This window comes from Equus asinus, chromosome 28, assembly GCF_041296235.1.
Source record: "Equus asinus isolate D_3611 breed Donkey chromosome 28, EquAss-T2T_v2, whole genome shotgun sequence".
NCBI classification, from domain to species: Eukaryota; Metazoa; Chordata; class Mammalia; order Perissodactyla; family Equidae; genus Equus; species Equus asinus.
In genome coordinates, this window is record NC_091817.1 from 16,477,724 (window position 1) to 16,493,540 (window position 15,817).

General features: G+C 44.9%; 1 protein-coding gene across 2 annotated transcripts in view; it reads right to left on the reverse strand.

The window, feature by feature from the left end:
* Nucleotides 1-11,855, reverse strand: part of SIAH1 (siah E3 ubiquitin protein ligase 1) — a 30,825-nt gene extending 18,970 nt beyond the window's left edge. Inside the window, exon 1 of one of the 2 annotated variants that reach the window (XM_044760850.2) lies at nt 11,715-11,855. The gene's annotated coding sequence lies outside the window, so the exon portion shown is untranslated. Of the gene's footprint in view, nt 1-11,401; nt 11,491-11,714 lie in introns of those variants that run through there. The other variant, XM_070500621.1, reaches the window with a different exon arrangement.
* Nucleotides 11,856-15,817: the final 3,962 nt, after the last annotated feature.

Genomic DNA, 15,817 nt, shown 5'->3' on the forward strand with positions numbered 1-15,817 from the left:
AACAGTGCCTAGCACATAGTACAGACTCAATAAATATTTTTTGCATGAATAAATAAATCAGGAAGCAAAACAGCTTTGGACTTTTGAGCAGTAACATCCAAAGCAAGATGCAAAAGAGCAATGCTTTTTAACATCCTCAAAGAAAAGGATTACCATTTTAGAATCTATGCCAAGAAAAATGTTGAGGGCAGAATAATGATACAAGGTTTCAATACATTACTTCCCCTGGATATATTCTTGGGAGGCTCCTAGAGGACACGCTCTTTAAATACAAGGGAATGAACCAAGAGAGAGGACATGACCTACAGTAAACAGAATCCTTAACCCAGGAGAAAGCTGAAGGAAATGTTGAGAATAATGACAACTTTACACTAGAGGAAGAAGGCAATGTGAGGGACATGCAAGCTACTTGAAGATTAGACAAGAGGTGATGAATGTGAGGGAGCATTAGTGTAAACACAGAGAATATAAAGCAAAAATGAAAAAAGAGAAGTATTAACTACAGGGAAAGTTATACAAATACAAATTAAATAGTGCAGGGAAAAAAGTAACCAGTTTAGTACATGGCTCAAATTGTGAATAACTTTCACAGTCATAATAATGCAAACTCAAAATTATGATGTTACTAAATTAGGAGAGTGTAGGAATAGGAAGGGTATGTACATGTGACCAGGGCAGGAAGAGTTAAATCCACAATCAAGAGGTAAGGCCTGAAAGCGCAATCAGGAAGTAACAATAGAAGCATGTTATTTAGAGACAAAGAAGGTAAATACAAAAATAATCAGGTCACAGAGGTAAAAGTGGTTGCCTTTGGCAAAGGACATCTGGAGAGGAGTAGGGGCAAGGACTCTTATGTATTAAACAAAACAAAAAGAAAACACAGTGGAGTATTTTATTTTAAATTATATGTGCATGTAAAACTCTTTAGAAAAAAAGGAAAAAGAAGTTCAAAAAGTTAGTAACTTAGTGTAAGAGCCATCCCTCTGACAACAGGAACAAGACAAGGATGCCCACTCTCACCACTCTTATTCAACATAATACTACTGCAGGTTTTGGCCACAGCAATTAGGCAGGAGAAAGGAATAAAAGGAATCCAAATAGGGAGGGAAGAAGTGAAACTCTTGCTGTTTGCAGATGACATGCTCTTATATATAGAAAACCCTAAAGAATCCATCGGAAAACTATTACAAATAATTAACAAATACAGTAAAGTTGCAGGGTACAAAATCAACTTACAAAAATCAGTTGCATTTCTATAATAATGAACTTACAGAAAGAGAACTCAAGAATACAATTCCACTTACAATCACAACTAAAAGAATAAAATATCTTGGAATAAATTTAACCAAAGAGGTGAAGGATTTATACAATGAAAACTATAAGACACTATTGAAAGAAACAGATGATGACATAAAGAGATGGAAAGAGACTCCATGCACATGGATTGCAAGAATAAACATAGCTAAAATATACCCAAAGCAATCTACAGATTCAATGCAAGCCCAATCAGAATCCCAGACAACATTCCTCATGGAAATCGAACAAAGAAAACTAAAATTCACATGGGGCAACCAAAGACCCCGAATTGCTAAGGCAATCCTGAGAAAAAAGAACAAAGCTGGAGGCATCACAATCTCTGACTTCAAAATGCACTACAAAGCCATGGGTGACCAAAACAGCATGGTACTGGTACAAAAACAGGCACACAGATCAATGGAACAGAACTGAAAAGCCCAGAAATAAAACCGCACATCTATGGACAGCCAATCTTCAACAAAAGAGCCAAGAACATACAATGGAGAAAAGACTGTCTCTTCAATAAATGGTGTTGGGAAAACTGGACAGCCACACGCAAAAGAATGAAAGTAGACCATTATCTCACACCATGCACAAAAATAAACTCAAAATGGATCAAAGACTTGAAGATAAGTCCTGAAACCATAAAACTCCTGGAAGATAATACAGGTGGTACACTCTTTGACATCGAACTTAAAAGGATCTTTTTGAATACCATGTCTTCTCAGACAAGGGAAACAAAAGACAAAAAAAAACAAGTGGGACTTAATCAGACTGAAGAGCTTTTGCAAGGCAAAAGAAACTAGGATCAAAACAAAAAGATGACCCACAAACTGGGAGAAAATCTTTGCAAATCATATATCTGACAAGGCGTTAATCTCCATAATACATAAGGAACTCACACAACTGAAAACAAAAAAACAAACAGCCCAATCAAAAAATGGGCAGAGGATATGAACATTTTTCTGAAGAAGATATACAAATGTCCAATAAACAAATGAAAAGATGTTCAACATCACTAATCAGGGAAATGCAAATCAAAACTATACTAAGATACCACCTTACACCTGTTAAAATGGCTATAATCACTAAGACTAAAAATAACAAACGTCAGAGAGGGTGTGGAGAAAAGGGAACCCTCATACACTGCTGGTGGGAATGCAAACTGGTGCAGCCACTATGGGAAACAGTATGGAGATTTCTCAAAAAACTAAAAATAGAAATACCATATGACCCAGCTATCCCACTACTGGGTATCTACCCAAACAACTTGAAATCAACAATCCAAACTAGCACATGCACCCCTATGTTCACTGCAGCACTATCACAATAGCCAAGACATGGAAACAGTCCAAATGCCCATCCACCAAAATCAGATAAAGAAGATGTGGTATATATATACAACGGAATACTACTCAGCCATAAAAAAAGACAAAACCATCCCATTTGCAACAACATGGATGGACCTGGAGGGTATTATGCTAAGTGAAATAAGCCAGACTGAGAAAGATAAACACCATATGATTTCACTCGTGGAATATAAACAAACATATAGACAAAGAAAACAGTTCAGTAGTTACCAGGGTAAGGGGGGTGGTAGGTGGGCACAGGGGATGAAGGGGAGCTCTTACGTGGTAACAGACAAGGAATAATGTACAACTGAAATTTCACAATGATGTAAACTATTATGAACTCAATAAAAAAAATTACCAAAAAAAACAAAACTTGGTATGAGAAACATCACAAATTGTATACATTACTTAAGAAATGACAGATACAAATTTGCTTTCAAAGATTTGATTCCAAGTATTGGCAAAGATGTAGGGAAACACTGCTGGGAATGTCCACTCTGAAGGCTTCTAATAAGATTTGGCAGTTTGTTTCAAAATTTAAAGTGGTAAACTCTTTGACCCAGCAGTTTTTCTTCCAAGAGTCTATCCTCTAATTTACACATTGGCAAAGGTGTATGTATAGGGACACCTACAGCAACCCTATTTGTAATTGCAAACAAACTGAAAACAGCCTTATCTTAAGAGAGTGATTAAATTATGGTCCATACAACAGAATACTATGCCGCCTTTTTTTCCCCAATAAGATGGCCTCATATCTACTAACATGTAAGAATCAAACTGTTTAAATGGGTGGAGGAAAAAACAAGCCACAGAATATATTACAAGCACATTTATGTTAAAAGAAAAAAATAGTTAAGTAAACACGCACACTGATACAGCTGTCTATCTTTATGTATGTATGTACCATATATGGGACAGAAAAGAAACCAGAAGGGCATCCGAACTGCAGAATGTGGTTCAAAGGCTTAAGGTGAGGGATTAGAAAAGGAGAGAGGGAGGTCAAGTTTAGAACCAGAAACCACAGAGAACAGAGATGGGAAGACTGAACTACAGGCACACAAAATATCAAGAACTGCCAGGATATAGAGTCTTTAAGCACAAACTTCATCATTTGGAATTACACAGTTCAAACATGTATAGTTACTAACAAGTAGTAATCATTTAATGGGAAAATAAATCCTTATCTATAAGGATTTAAGTCAGATCCAAGAAATTAACTTTAAAATATCTATGGCTGATTCAAAAAAATGTGGAACACATACACAGGCTAGAAACGACACCAAAACGTCTACAATGGTTACTTTCCAAATCAGATTATTAACGATCATGGGGGAGGTGGGGGTTGCATTTCTGTAAGTGTTTCTCAAAAGTCCCACAAAACACATATGTATTTATTTCTCTTTTGGTTATTTAAAAAAGGATTAAATTTTAAAATTTTACTGCATATTTTATGTCCCCACACTTTCCTGCTAATTAATTGCTGGTAACTTAATACACTGAGAAATCAAGAATTGATTTTGTTTACTGCCTTCTTTTTTTCTTAGATTTCTTTTTTTCTTAAAATGCCTCAAATAGATGGATACTTAAAGGGGGAAAAAATCTTAAAAAAAGCCTACTCAAATTAAAAAACCCCACATATTTCATACATATTTCCTATGTGTACTTTCATATACATATACACACATTAGTTAATACTTACAAAAAAAAACATGCCTGAACTTTAGCCCAATTCAAAGGAGCAAAAGGTAAAACAAAGGTGGGGGTGGGGGCAAGAAGTTTCTAACAATTAGATTACTTCATTTAGTTAAACTAATTATTGAAGTAATCTTTCCAAGGTAGAGTCTTTGCAAAGAAGCCAGTGTACATTTAATTCTACTGTATCAACCATCACTAACTAAGCTTGTCGACATGACAATAAATAACTGTAACAAGTACAGTATAATCCTTCCTGTAAAATTCAAGACTGGCATTAAAGTCTTCTAATTTTTTAAGAAAATATTTCTCACTGGCAACATCTGCTTCATAAATATATACATTAATTAGTTCTCCAAAGGTTTTTCCTCCAACCTTCTCTTTTTAGTTCCTTCCATGTACCGCCAAGTCCCTTGCTGTGCAAAACAAAGCAAACAAAAACCACAAATAAGTTCAACATGACTAGGCAACCTCTTCAAACCTAATAAAAGGCCTTTGCCAACATCATTCTGGTCACTGTGGTTCAAGCCTAGAGAATAAACTGACCCCAAATGGACTATTTTATCTATATCGTTCAGCCTGGAGTTCCTGAAGAGTTATATTTAAGAAAAGAAAAATCAAAGTAAAAGCAATGGAACACGGGAGAGCTGGTAACAATAGTGCGTTCTCTTTGTGAAAATTCATCAAGCTGTAGACTTATAAACTGAGCACTTTTCTGCATGCATTTATGACACACATCAACAAAAAAGTTCACATTTAGGAAAAAAATTAACATTCTTGCTCTAGGTATTCTCCTAGAATCTCCTGTGAACAGTAAGCATCAGGTGGCATCACTGGCTAACACATCGCAGAATCTCTCCTGGCTTCCCCTCTGCTCAGTTTCTCAATGTATCTCTCTCTACTACATCTTTAACCTGCCATAGTATAGTACTCACTAACTATAAACACTCTCTACTGATGGCTTCACCCATGCTTACTTCAGAAAATACAAGAGAAGCCATCAAATGCTGACTTACCACCTCCTCCTCTCCCAGTAGAATGGAAGAAGTGACCCTGCACTTGGACACTGTCCTCTCACGTCTCAGACTTCACACTCTTTCTATTATCCCTTCTCTCTGGCACCAGTCTCTCCCTCTTTTTCTTTCTTTTTTTTTTTTTAAAGATTTTTATTTTTTTTCCTCAAAGCCCCCCAGTACATAGATGTATATTCTTTGTTGTGGGTCCTTCTAGTTGTGGCATGTGGGACGCTGCCTCAGCGTGGCTTGATGAGCAGTGCCATGTCCACGCCCAGGATTCGAACCAACGAAACATTGGGCCGCCTGCAGCGGAGTGCGCGAACTTAACCACTCGGCCACGGGGCCAGCCCCTCTCCCTCTTTTTCTACCAGATCATTCCCTCTAACACCCAAACATGCTCTAGTATATCTTCCCATCTGGCTTCTGTGACAACACATACCCCTGATTTTCCTCCTCTCTCACTGGATCATTTTGAATGTCTCATAGATCCCTCAAATCCAACATATCAGAACTTTGAATTTTATTGCCATTCTTCTGTCCCAGCCCCCCTCTAGTGTTTCCCATCTTGGTAAACAGTACCCTGATCCACAGAGTTGCTCAAGCCAGAAACACCTAATTCCTTCCTTCCCTCACCTCTCATATCTAATCCATCAGCAAGTCCTGTTAATTCTGTCCCCAAAGTACATCTCAAATCCATCCACTTCTCCTCATCTTCACTGCCACCACCTTAATCCAGGTCATAGTCAACTACTGCTTGATCAAAGAACCAGCCTTCTAACCAATCAATTCTCCAAACAACAGCTGTAGGCATCTTAAAAGTGGATTATGTTACTCCTTTAATTAAAACCTTTTGATGGCTTCTCAGTACCCTTAAAATAAAATTCACATTCCTTACTTCGACTCTGCAGGATCTGATCTCTACCCATCTCTCCCCCTCATCCATGTGCTCCACAACACTCTTTTCTCTCAGCTCCTAGAACAGTCCATGTTCAGTCCTGCCCCAGCGCCTTTATCTCTGCTGCTCCTTCAATCTGAGATGTTCTCCCTTCCCTCCTTCAAAGGGCCAGCTCATCCTTTTATCATTGCTTAAATGTCACCACTTATGACAGCAGGTCTCCCTCCCACCCCCATTATTCTTTCCTTCAGCACTTCTGACTCCTTTATACTACATATCACAATTTGTAATTCTGTTTACTTCCCTCACTAGAATGTAAGTGGTAAAATTTATAGAAATTAAGTGACTCAACAACTAATTTTTTTAAAATTATTTAAGCACCTTCTATGTGTCAGGCAATGTGCTTTTTAGATGCGCAAGTAAGCAGTGTCCCTGCTCTCATGGAGCTTAAAGTCACAAACACAAACTAGTAAGTGATAGAGCCATGAGACACATCCAGGTCTGACTCTTAAGAGCCTGTCCTCTTAACCACTCAACTACACTGCCATTCCAGTATGAGGACATGGGAGGTGGGGCGGCAATATGCCTAATAGCTGTTCATGTGCTAATGGAAACTAAGGCTTGAAGAGGTTAAGCAATCTGCCCAAAGTAGCACAGACAGATATTTGAGAGATTAAGTACAATCAAGAGCAAAGGCACAGAGATGTTGAAGTACAGAGAGTGTTCAAGAAACAAAAAGAATCCAGTTTGACCAGGTAGGGCAAAGAGGAAATGCTGGAGGATAAGACTGGAAAAGCATATTAAGGGCAGTGTGAAGGTATTAGTCAACTATTCAACAAATATTTACTGAGCACCAACTACATGCCAGAAACAGGGCTAAACTCTAGACAAACAAGGGTGATCAAGACAAAGTCCTCATGGAGATTGCAGTCTATTTGGAGAGGCAAAGTAGTACAGAAAAATTACAGTTCGGGGGCTAAAAATTACTGAAAAATTACAGTTACGTGTTACATGGGGCTAAGCAGAGAGTGCCATGAGAACAGAGAGATGACACCCAACTCAAAGTGGGGAGTACAAGAAGAGTGTCTCAGCTAAGTGATGTCTAGGCTGAGATCATAGAGCTTAGTAGGCAGAGAAAAAATATGGTGCATGTAGGCACGTGCAAGTATGTAGTTGAAAATGGCAGGGAAGTAACAAGAGGAGCCAGCACAGAAAGTCTGTGTACTTACACTCCATACCAAGGAACTTGGAACTTTACACTGAAGGCCTTGTAAGTCACCTATATTAGAAAGCTCCCTTAAATTACAGCAGGAAGAACCAAAGGGAGGAGGCAGAGACCAAAAGCAGACAGACCACTGAGAAGGCAGAAGAGAAGGACTGAATGTAAATGTGAAAATGAGTGACTGAGAGAGAAGCAATGCCAGAGTTGTGATAACCAGACAGTAGAAATATCAGGGGTTGACAACTAACTGAACATAAACGGTAAGAGCCTTGGATGGTTGGGAAGAATAAAAGTTTTAGTCTGAGACAAGTAGATTTAAAGTACCGTGGTACATAAAAACGAAAAAAGAACTGCAGGGAAAGACACTGTCAAGAGAATGAGAAGACAAACCACAGACTGGGAGAAAATATCGGCAAAACACATATCTGATAAAGGACTGTTAGAAAACAAACAACCCGACTAAAAAATGGGCCAAAGACCTTAACAGACTCTTACCAGAGACATACTGTACAGATGGCAAATGAGCATGTGAAAAGATGCTCCACATCATTATGTCATCAAGAAAATGCAAGTTAAAACAACAACATGCCACCCCACACCTATTAGATGGCCAAAATCCAGAACACTACCACCACCAAATGCTGGTGGGCATGTGGAGCAACAGAACGCTCATTCGTTGCTGGTGGGAATGCAAAATGGTACAGCCACTTTGGAAGGCAGTTTGGCGGTTTCTCACAAAACTAACATACTCTTAACATCCGATCCAGCAATCATGCTCCTCATTACTTACCCAAAGGAGATGAAAACTTACGTCCACACAAAAACCTGCAAACAGATGTTTACAGCAGCTTTATTCATAATTGCTTGGAAGCCAAAACATGGAAGCAACCAAGATGTCCTTTGGTAGGTGAGTGGATAAATAAACTGGTACATCCAGACAACGGGTTATTATTCAGGAGCTAAAAAGAACTGAGCTATCAAGCCATGAAGAGACATGGAGGGACCTTAAATGCGTATCACTAGTTGAAAGAAGCCAATCTGAAAAGGCTACATACTGTATGATTCCAATTTTATGGCATTCTGGAAAAGACAAAACTATGAGAGAGTACAAAGATCAGTGCTTGCCAGAGGTTAGGGAGGAGGTGGGGATGAACAGGAGGATCACCGAGGATTTTTAGGGCAATGAAACTATTATGTGGGATATTATAATGGTGGATGTGTATCATCATACATTTGTCAAAACTCATAATACACAACCCCAACAGGGAACCATAAAGTAAACCATGGACTTTGGGTAGTAATGATGTCAGTGTTGATGTATCAACTGTAACAAATATATCACTGTGGTGGAGAATGTTGATCATGGGGGAGGCTATGTATGAGTGGGGGCAGGGAAATCTCTGTACCGTCTGTTCAGTTTTGCTGTGAAACTAAAACTGCTCTAAAAAATAAAGTCATTTTAAAAAACAATGACCTGCAGGCAAGAGGATACATGGATCTGGAGTTCAGCAAGCTGGGAGATCTGAGTTTCACCAGCATATAGAGTAGTAGGTCAGGAAACAAATATGTATTTAGTATCAGGCACTAAGGATATAGGAATAAAAAAGCACAATTCCTGCCATTATGCAGCAAATGCTCCACTAACTAGAGCCATGGAAAAACAAATAATTTAAAGTCCATTAGAAAAATTCCTACTTAAAAGAAACCATTAAGAATACTCACGATAAAGAAGAAAAACTTACCCTCAGTTGTTTTTTGAGGGGGAAAGAAGGGAGAGTAGGGAGTCTCAGGTTTTCATATATTTGTTTGTAGGGAGTTTTATACCAAAAATATCCAGAATTTAAACATTTTACAGGTGTGTATGGAAATTCCATAATTATAACCACAAGTCTGTAACAGATCTCTTCAAGGAAAGAAAGAAAAACCTCCAATCTTTACAAATTGAGTAAATAAACTGTTTTAAAACACAATTGAACTGGTCACTTTGTAAAGTTACTTTGTCACCCTCATTATAAGACTTGTTTTCTGCGCGGTCCAGTACCCAGGTGGTTAAGTTCGCGCACCCAGGGTTTCTCCGGTTCGGATCCTGGGCGCGGACATGGCACCGCACATCAAGCCATGCTGAGGGGGCATCCCACACAGCACAACTAGAAGGACCCACAACTAAAAATATCCAACTATGTACTGGGGTGATTTGGGGAGAAGAATGAAAAAAAAAAAGATTGGCAACAGTTGTTAGCTCAGGTGCCAATCTTTAAAAAAAACACTTGTTTTCAAAACACCCTAAACACTGAAAATGAAGTCTTCCATCCTCTTCTTCTTATGTCATTATTGCCAAAGCTAGATATTTCCTTTGTAGCTCCAATTAATTTTAGCCTACTTATAATCTTCTTTTTAATTAGAGATATTGAAGAATTTTGCTCTACATCAATTTTATAAGAATTTCCCAAAGCTTAGAGGGAACAGATATTAAGCTAAACTGAACTGAATTTGTAGTTTTTGGAACACTTAACCTGAAAAGTTCCATATCTATTAATTATACTGTACTTCAGTTTAAAATATTATTAAATGTTACTAAACTATGTTAGAAAGGTGCCAAAAGGGGTCATTTACACCAATTCTATATTATATCTAAAGAAAATATTTTGGCAAAGCAAACTTTACGGTTGTAACTAACCGTTCCATATCACAAAATTCTCTATCTTTAATTTCATTAAATTACACGACTTGTATAATCCACTTTAAGTCCCAAAATCTACTTGTCACAAAGTTTCCTAACAGCTAACCAAAACCCCCTCCTCCACAATTCGCGCCAGTATCTCCGTGACAAAATTACCAGACCATTCTATTTATCGTCATGCTGCACTTTGCTCTCCAGTAATGTCTAGAAGGGATGGTGACACCACAGACACCTAACACTCAAAGGGACTCGCTGTTCCCCTTCTCCAAGTTCGTTAACTCACGTCCTTGGAAACGAACTGATCCATAAATGTAAGTGCTAAAAGGAAACTTCATTTTAACTAATCCGATTTTTTAAATTCCAGACCACATAAGACCTACCCAAATCCTTTACCAGAGAAATTTCCAAATGCCATCATCTCAGAAAGCCTGTCAGTTTATCACTTAAACGTCTTATTTGCATTTCTAACAACAAAATGCAGTGAAAGAAACACTCAAGCACCAGCAATTTACAATGTGATTTCACATCTTTCTGGCCTATGTACTTTCAACACAGCCATCGTGCCGAGACACCCCCTAAGTTTTAACTGTAAAGTGACAAGCGCGGCCTTCCAGCACACATTTCCGAGCGCTCGCCCCGGGCGAAGCCCTCCACCTCTCGCCTCTCCTCAGCTCCCCCAACAGTCCTTTGGGGCAGGCACTAGCCTTGCACCCATTTTGCAGATAGGAAAACGAAGAACAGCGAGGTTAAGCATCTTGCCCAAGGGCAGAAGCCGGCGGGCGGCCCGCCTTCAGCGTCCGCGCTCGCAGCATTCGCTGCGGCGGGGAGTTAAGTCCACCCTTGACGGGCGCTCCTCAGGACACGGTGACGCTTCAGCTGCTAACAGCGGGCGGCGGCCCCCGTCCTACATCCGCGCTCAGGCCTCCGCGACTGACCAGCCAGCTACACAGTCTCATTTCCGCACATACGAGCTGGACTTCTCCGGAAGCCAGACGCGCAGGTTCCGAATCCTTCCACCACCGGGAAGGAAAACCTACGCAGCGCTGCGGCCCAGGTCACCGCATTCCTAAGCTGCGCGGTGGCGGCCGAGAGGCCCGACCTCGCGACACGCGAGCCGAGGGGCCGAGGCCCGGGTGCCGCCCGGCGGCGTTCGCGCGCCCGCGACGTAAACAAGGGCAGGCTGCCCCCGCCGCCGACGCGGGCCGGCGGGCCGGAGGGCGGGGACGGCCCGGCCCGCACCCAGCTGACCTCCGCCATGTTGGCCGCACACCGCGGGACCCTCCACAACAAAGGCCGGCGCCGGGGCCGGGGCGCCTCCCCCGGCCGGGCCCGCCTCCGGGGCGCGCGGGGGCCGGGCCGCGGCGAGGAGGCCCTTCCCCGCCCCGCCGGCGCGAGGCCGACCCCCGCGGGCCGGGCCGGGGGCGGCGGGCCGGGCCGAGACAAAGGCGCCGGGGCCGGGGGCTCCCGCGCCCGCCCTGCCCGCCGCCGCCGCCCGGGCCGGCCCGGCGTCCTCCGCCCGGGAGCCCCCGCGGCCGGCTCCTCCCTCGGCGGGCCCACTTACCTGTGGGCGGAGAGCGCGCCGCGGACCCCGGCCCGGCTCACACGCGCTGCGGCGCCGCCGCCAACCCCCGCCGCCGCGGGCCGCGCCCCGCCTCTTCCCCGGGCAGACACCGACGGGACACCCGGCCGCCGCCGCCGCTCGAGAGCGCGCCCCGCAACGGCCGCTCCGGCTCCCCCCTGGCCGCCGCCGCCGCCGCCGCTTCGCGCGTCCTCGCGCCCGCCGCGCGCTCCCGCTAAATACCACACACTGCGGCGGCCGCCATGAGGAGGCGCGGCCCCGCGCGCCGGCGCCCGGGGGTGGGCGGAGCTTCCCGAGGGCGCGCAGGCGCAGAGGCGAGCGCGGCCGGCGGCGGCCCGCGCAGGCGTCGCGATGCGGGTCGCTGAGGGCGGCGGTCGGCGTGCCGGCTGCTCGCTGCCGTGGCCGCGACCGAACGCCTCGCGCTGCGCACACCCCGGCGCGACGCGTTCCTTGCGGCAGCCGTCCGCTCGCGGGCACCAGCGGGCGCCGGCCCCTGCGTCAGGAGTCGCCGCGTCCCCCGTGGAAAGCCCCTCCGGCTTTGTGTGCTGGCTAGCACAGCGCCTCCACCGGCTCTTCCCGGCTCCGCGTCCCCGCGGAGAAAGACACCCGCTCGCTGGCCGCCCGCCCTGCAGGGGAAGGTCTGGCCGCCGCTCGGCGGGAGCAGGCCGGGCGCCCGGGCTCCTTGGAGCTGAGAAGCGGGCGGCGCCCCTCCCGGGCGTCGTCCTCGTCTGGAAGCTGAGTGGGACTGCGTTTCGTTTTCGTTAAATAAAAAATGAAAGGAAAGCGTCACAATTCTTTGATGGGTGCAGTGTGTCTGTCTGAACAAACGCCAGTGTCTGAGACATTCACAAACTGATTGGATTTCCATGTAAGACCCTCCCGGAAAATAGTGTTCTATGTGAAAAAACACGGATACTTTCTACACCAAGTTTTGGAAACCGTCCGGGGAACGGGAGGTGTTGGGGGGCTTCCCGCTCGCGCTGCGCCCCGCACCGACGGTCCCCGCGCGCCTCGGCTGCGGGGTGCGGGCTGCGGGCGCGGCCCTGGCTCGGCGGGCGCTCCGCCCGGGCCCGTTAGCACGTCCAGCGTTCCCCGGGGCTGGGAGGAAAAGCCGCGCGTCCTCAGCCGCCAGCTCCGCTGCTGGGGTGCGGGTCCCCGAAGCCCGAGTGTCGGTGAGAGCCCTGGGTGAGCCGTGTCTGCGTACGCAGCTGTGGATGGTGCGGGCAGCTGCTTCTTCAACAATAGGCGTTCCAGAGGGAGTCTAACGTCTCCTAACTGTCGCACGCTGCGCTCCCTCCGGCGTGGAGCTTCCCTCGTGAGGGAGATACGCATTCGCTCCTTCTTCCTTCATTCGTTCTTTTGACCAATGCCGGGCACCGTGCTCGGTTCCGGGAATAGAGAGCCAGTAGTCCCGCACTTGTGGGGTTTATACAGTGTAGTGGGGGACACAGACATTGATCAGCCTCACAAATATATGTATCACCGGGGAAAATGTTAGAAAAGGAAAAAAAAAAATGTGCCTGATGCTAAAAAAGTGTAAAGCAGGCTAGGTGTATAATAGGACCGGTGACTGAGGAAAGAACCAGAGGATTAGAAGGAACTGACCAGGCTGGGGGCAGTGGAAAGTGGAGGACTTGATTAAGGAGGAAAGCATGGCAGAGGAAAGCCTTGCGTGGTAAGAAGCCTGCCCAGTTCCAGGAAGGGAAAAAATCTCCACCGTGGGGCTTTCCCCTTGGGGAAAAGGGGAAAGGGATGGGAGGGCACAAGGCTCGGGGATGTGGCGTAGACATGATGCTGAAGACTTGGTGGGGTTCAGAGAGTGCTGGGCTTTGTGGGCCAAGTCACCACAGTACGTAATGAACATACTTCTCAGGCTGGTGGACCGGGGAAGGACTCGCTGAGGACTAAAGTTGGAGCTGGGCATAGGGGCTGTCCGAGGACGATGGAAAGGCTGCAAGGTTAGGTTTGTGAAGGGACCACCACAAAAAGGAGCGGTTGTGTCCAAGCCTGAATGTGACAGGGAGGTTGGGCTTGGCTGAGGGGATTGGCCAAAGTGAGCAAAGGCCGACCAGGGGAACACGTCCATCTAGGCGAGAAATGAAGGCCTGAACCAAAGAGGTGGCAAAGGACGTGTTGTGGAGGGTCTTGGAGAGACTTGGAGAGACAGTTGGATCTGGAGTGGATTCAACTGGATTCAGTGAGGGTAGGGAGGAGAGCAAGAGGTGAGGCTGGCGATAATGACAAAGATATAGTAGAAATAGTATTAGCTGCCATTTTTAAAGCAGCTACTCTGTCCCAGGCTCATGCAATACCTCGTTAGTCACCACAAAAACTCCATGAAGTGATACCGTTATTATCCCCACTTGAATATATAAGGCAACTGAGGCAGAGAGAGGTCAAATAACTTGCCTAAGGTCACATAGTTGCTAAGTGGCAGAGCCAGGGTTCAAACCCAGGCCCATCTTTGTTGCTCTGCTCTAAGATCTATTCAGAGATTCCTAGCTTGGCAAATGGTGATGGAGGGGGAGCAGCTGAGGAGGAAAGATAAATTCTTGTTTTGGAGGCATTGGGTGTGAAGTACCTGGGGCAACTGCAGGAAGTGGAAAGCAGCTGGAAAGAGGGGCCCAGGACTCCAGAAGGAGGTTGCAGGGCACTCTCCCCACTTCCCCAGGTGGTGGGGGCAGAAGGTGGGGTGTGTTCCATGCAGTCACAGAGAAAACGGGCCTCGTAGGTGAAATAATGAGGAAAACCAAGAAGGGTTCCTTTTTTTTTTGGTGAGGAAGATTGTCCCTGAGCTAACGTCTGTGTCAATCTTCCTCTATTTTGTATGTGGGATGCCACCACAGCATGGCCTGATGAGGGGTGTGGGTCCACGCCCAGGATCAAAACCTGCGAACCCTGGGCCATCAAACTGGAGAGTGCAAACTTAACCACCACGCCACCCAGCTCACCCCAAGAAGGGTTCTTTGTGGAGTAGCCATTTTGATATTTGTCAATTTCAGTTCAATTAAGGCAAAACTAAACATTACAAGATGAAGTACAGAACATATTTTTAAGATATAAGATCTCAACAAACTAAATAAAAAAAGCAGACATGCAAACACATGGTACATACAAACCTGCAGGTAAACGTGACATATAGCGGCGGCTCATCCCACCAGGGTCAGTTCTAAACTCCGCCCATGAAGGAAAAAAAAGTGTCACCAAAATTACCGTTGAAAAGCCTTTGAAGTGCCCATAAATTACAGCATATGTTGTTTTGTTTATGCAATCCCATGTCGGTTTGTATGTGTAAATGCCCAGCATATGATAAAGTTTACATTTGCAAAATATGATTTTACAGTATTCCTAATTATACTATTTAAACTACAACTTTCCTCTCACATTTTTTGGGGGGAAGTTATAACTCCTCTGCGTATGGGAAGGTCAATAGAACTCGGTTTCACTTCGGTTTGGAGGTAAATTCTCCATTTTCACAGGCCATGTGCCGGGAATAGCCATGTGGCTTTGTACTGGGTTGTAATGGATACACGTGTCACTTTCTGGCCCTAAAGGGGAGGAGTGGCATTGGGGTGAGATGTTGCCTGCTCCCCAGAATCTCTTGGCCCCTCTGCAAACGGTGTAATGGACATTGAAGAGAACTTGCCAATGTGGCAATCAAAGTTCCAAACACCTTGCTTTGCCAAAATCAAGTTTTAGCCCCCTCACATTCCCCTCCCTTCTATCCAAAAGCATTTTGTCCATCTGAAAACGACTACCTCATTTGACCCACTGCTGACAGTCGGGGAGTTACCTTATCAATTGGTGCCGTCTTTTAAGCCGCAGGGGTGCCCGGGACAGAGTGTTCCCTGGAGACGCTGCTCACTGGGCTCCAAGTGTTTTGCGTCAGCCACTCAGAAACAACTTCTGCCTCTGGAATTCTTGCACTTGCTTTTCTTGGCTTGGTTTGTGCCTGCTCTCCTCCAGAGGAGTCAGAATTACTTCTCCTTCCTTCTCAGCTTCCTTTTTATACAAAACTAATCTCACTAGATTAATTTCATCTCCACCAATCTTAATTAGATTTAGGAGGGGCTCAATCTGATTTG